The following is a 4,800-nucleotide window of genomic DNA, read 5'->3' as shown; positions in this document are numbered from 1 at the left end:
TCCCCAAACTGAAAATTTCAATTTCAATTTCAATTCCAATTCCAAGTTGTTAATTCCAATCCATCTTCTTCTTCTCCAAATTCATAAATCCCCAAACTGAAAATTTTAGTTCTAATTCCAATTTCAAGTTGTTAATTCCAATCCATCTTCTTCTTCTTCTCCAAATTCAAAAATCCCCAAACTGAAAATTTCAATTTCAATTCCAATTCCAAGTTGCTAATGAGTTTCGAACGATTAACAATGGCTGAAATTCGTCCTTCTTCTTCTTCTTCCCCCAATTCAATTCAACCATTGAACCTAATTATCGACTCCGTCGGAGCTGCAAATCAAGCTTAATTTTCTCATGTTTTTGAGTTGCCACAATAATTTCATGTTTTTGAGTATTATGATCCTCATCTGAATAGGAAGATCTGATGCTTCTTCCCTATTTCTTTCATTGCTTTAATTTAACAGCCTTTTCTTTCTTTTTTTAAACTAGACTTGTAATGGATGATGAGATAAACAATTCACAGTTATCCCTACATTACAATGGTTCCGGTGTAAACTCTGTTGTGATGAATTTGCAAGTTTATAGACCCCGTTGGATCTGCAATTCTTCCTATTCATGACAACTTAAAAAATGCATACAAAAGCTTTCAAAGTTCATAATTTTCTCGTTTTTTTCTTCTAATCAACAGATATAAAGAGGAATTGATCTTGTGTTAGCAGAAGCATCAAGGAGGATTTAGATATTGAAAAAAAAATTGACCTCATAACAATGGAGATTTTGGATATTGAAGAAAAGAAAAAAAATTTAAATTAAAAAGAAAAAAGAAAAATTTATAAAAATAATAGATTTGTTATTTTTTTTCGTATTATGCTGACGTGGCAGGCGCGTGTAATACATCAAACCACATGCAAGTGGTATAATGTTTTACAGGGTGTAAAAAATATCACCTCTTTATAGTTTAGGTGTGTAATGGGTGTCTAGTATAATTTAGGTGTGACTTCAACTTTTCTTGTATAGTTTGGAAGGAAAACGATGCTATTTCCCTCCATGAAAATAATAGTTGACCAGTTTACCATATATACTCATGATTTGTGATACACAACATTAGTTTGAGAGAAGATGTTGACCATATATATCTTATTTAGCAGCCTAAATTAACTTTTTAGTCACTTGGATTTATTTTTTTCATTTTTTTATAAGAAATTTTCATTTTTACTCGTAAGTGATGTCTCTAATAGTTATTAAGCTAGTAATTAGAAGATTATTAGGAGTCTTTTCCTTGTGTAAATACTTCATCTACATCTTACAATTTTTAAATTACAATTCTTTACATGAAATACATAAAATTAATTAGGAGTAGAAAATGTCCAGTCTCTATATCAAAAAATAGGAATACATACTCCCTCTGTTCAAATTTACATGACACTTTTAATTTTAGTTAAGAATGAAACATTTTCATATTTAGTAACAATTTAGCAATAAAATACTTACTTCACCATTAATGAAATGATTTACAACAATTCAAACATATATGACTTATTTTTGATTACAAGCTTCAAAAGTCTAACCGCATCATATAAATTGGACGGAGGGAGTAGTAGTTATGTACATGCAGGCCAAGACGAGAAAAGTTGTTGAATCAACTTGCTGTACTTGAGCATTTCAACAGTAATAAGCTTATCCCTGGAGCTGCATATATAATATATATGCACCTTTAAGAATTATTTGTCGATTTAGTAAACTATGGTAAATCAGAATTTTAAAGCTAACTGATTCAAGAAATGTACGTACCAAAACCGGTAGCCTTCAAGCTCTTCATCAACCTAAGCCTCTTGCAAGATTCAACAAACATTCTGGCAAAGAAAGTGGATCACAAGAATCTAAGACTCTGATACCATGCTAACATTTGAAAATCACGTACATTGAAATTGTGGAAAGTTTAGAAGAAAAAGAGGGAGTTCGTGGAAGAGTCTAGAAGAGAGAGATAGAGAGAAATAATCTTGCCTAAATGAAAAATGTTCAATCTAAAAAATAAAATGAATCCGATTTCCTTTATATGTAGGATCCGGATATACAAAAAAACTAAATACAAAGAAGGCCTAAATACAAAATGAGCCTAAATCTCTAACTGTTCCATGAGGGCTCAACCCATGCCTCTACTTGGTGTATTAATTCCAACATTTATTTAGTTGAGTCGATACTCGATAGTGTATCTAATTTCTTTTTTTAAAAAAAGTGTATCTCTCAAATCCTATAGATTTGATTCCGTGGAATTTGATACATTTTTTCATTGAACAAAAGATACCAAGTTAATCATATTAATAAAGTACCATGTGAAATTTTTGGCTTTTCTCCTTCCTCGATTAGATGTAAGGGGTATTATTACTTATTTTCTCTAGTTTATCACGTAGTTTAGCTCGCGTAGCAAACTTTTTTGTTTTTGTGTCTGGAAAATTCATAACAATATATACTATTTTTAGTAGGAAGCGTTATTTCCGATCTGAATTTTGATTAGTCGAGTTGTTATGTGGATATTGAATACATTCAATAGAAAACCTAACAAAATAATACTTACAGATTGTAAACAAGTCTGTTAGAGCACTTAGCAGTTGGTCATAGGTTGTGAACATTTCCAAGTCAACTTTTCTCAAGTAGGGAACTCCATCTACTGCCACCTTCAAGTACTTGCACCACTTCTTTGTTTCAACTACTTCCTTCTTCCTCTGTGATCTCACTGGTGGCCATCCAACTACTTGTGTCCTAATATATTTTTGAAAATTTTGTAAACAAATTAACATTCCTTTGTTAATTAGAGCAAATAAGCATAGTTCAGATTAGCACAACCATCGATCTAGGGTCAAATTTTATTTCATGAACCTAATATGTTTAAAGTGGATGATCATCATCTACCTGAAATTACAGCTTAAGCTATTAGAGAGACAAGCTGTCAGTACTATTTTTCCATTCTACAGTATTTTCACCATATCTTCTACTCTCACATTTGCCAAATCTATTTTGAAACGCTTTCACTGAGCTAAAGGACTGATCTATCGGAAACAACCTCTTTATCTCACACAACATGGGGCAAGATCTATGTACATGTTACTTATTGTTCTTGTTGTTGAGGCCTTAATTCTCACATGTGGAGGACGGTGAGACTCGATCGATCATAGAGTGAGCATCACAATCTGTTCTAATATCATATCTAAATGTGTGACCATCTCATCTAAAAACTCAATCATTAGAGAGAAGGGTCAAACAATTTTTACACTAGTTGTGTAATTTGACAAGTTTTTTTGAAAAAAATTTGGGAAATATGACGAAGATTGGATTACAAAGTGGAGAACTGAACCATCACCAATTAGGTAAAAATTCAGATAGCCAATCAACTGAGCTACTAAGTAAGTTCCTAGAAAGTGATGACATGCTATTATTTGTAGTAGTAATTATTAATTTCATCTCTGATGTTTTAATATAAAAGTTCTTTTAGACTAGAATGTAGGCAGGTTAATTAACTTAAAAAGTATTTGATTAGGTTATTACTTACTCCAGTTTGAATACAGTAGTGGAGATTTCATTCTCGTGAGGATTGCTTGAAGTAGTGCTGCCAAGGCTCATCAACTGATCAATAGCTTCAAAGAGTCCACGCTTGGTACCACATATTTGCCTGGTTGAGGTATCAGATTCCACCAACAAATGCTTACTATAAGTCTTGCTTTTCATCTATCTTTCTGTACGTCTTGCGATCAAGCTCCCTTCTGCCTTTGTACTCGTCCGAGTCTCAAGTGTACTTTATGCCAAAACAAAAGACACATATGACTCCTCTAATTGGAAAAAAAAGAAGGCAAAGGATGAAAGGAATGTGTTGGATTAATGTGGAAGAAGGTTAATTATATTTTCATTCATTTAGACAATTCACGTACGTTTAGACAAATGGGAGGTTCCTTTTGGTTCATTAGGGGAGTCAATGACGGGATAGCGACCATGCATCTACATTTTATTTTGATTAATTTCCTTCTTCCTTTCTTCGCTTCTTAATTCTTATTTTTATGAATTGGTTGTAAGTTTTCTTATTTTCCAAAAAAAAAATTGTCTCTAATGTTTTCTTTTTTACAAAAAAAAAAAAAGATGAAATATATTTCCAAAAACTATGGTCCCTAAATTTTAAAACTTCAACCCAAATATCTTCGAAATTTGATTTCCAAAAATATTAAGAGTTTTATGGTCGAACATTAACTTAGATCTTGAAAATGATTTGGAAATAAGTAACATATGTTGAGAATATTAAAACAGGAAAAAATATAACAGCCTTTTCTTAATAGGTTAAAACTAATAGATTATAATGAAATCCGTTTATAATTGAAATGCTAAACAAATAAAAAAACAACGGAAGTACTCTAGAAATAAAATACTAAAAATTTAAAATTAATTATGAACTTCGTTCGTTGCCATCTCCACTCTGATGACCAATTGTATTTTGATAGCTTGGGTTATTTAACTTTAACCATTCTATGTATATATATGCCCGAAGGTGAGTGCAGGAACAAGTGTAGTTGAGTGAAGCGATAAGCATGACGCTCGTGTGTGGAAAGAGCAAATGGGGCCAATATGTATATAGCAAAGTTAAAATTTAAATTTAATTATATATTTGCAACTTTAATTAATTAAAATTATACATTAAGTTTTAAATTTATAATATGCATATATTTAATGAGTATATAAAATTTAGAATTATTTAAATATAAAATTCTAACCAAAGTTACTTAGGAGATGCAATTAAAAATGACAAATGTTATAAATAAAGATCTGTC

At 31.1% G+C, this 4,800-nt stretch overlaps 1 non-coding gene across 1 annotated transcript; it reads left to right on the top strand.

Moving 5' to 3' along the window:
• Positions 1-333: 333 nt before the first annotated feature.
• On the top strand, positions 334-417 carry LOC124899919. The gene has a single exon (XR_007057479.1). It is a non-coding gene; the product is annotated as a small nucleolar RNA snoR64a (small nucleolar RNA).
• Positions 418-4,800: the final 4,383 nt, after the last annotated feature.

Source organism: Capsicum annuum, chromosome 6 (genome assembly GCF_002878395.1).
Source record: "Capsicum annuum cultivar UCD-10X-F1 chromosome 6, UCD10Xv1.1, whole genome shotgun sequence".
NCBI classification, from domain to species: Eukaryota; Viridiplantae; Streptophyta; class Magnoliopsida; order Solanales; family Solanaceae; genus Capsicum; species Capsicum annuum.
Note: the sequence above shows the minus strand (reverse complement) of the source record. Positions and strands in the feature narration are given on the sequence as shown.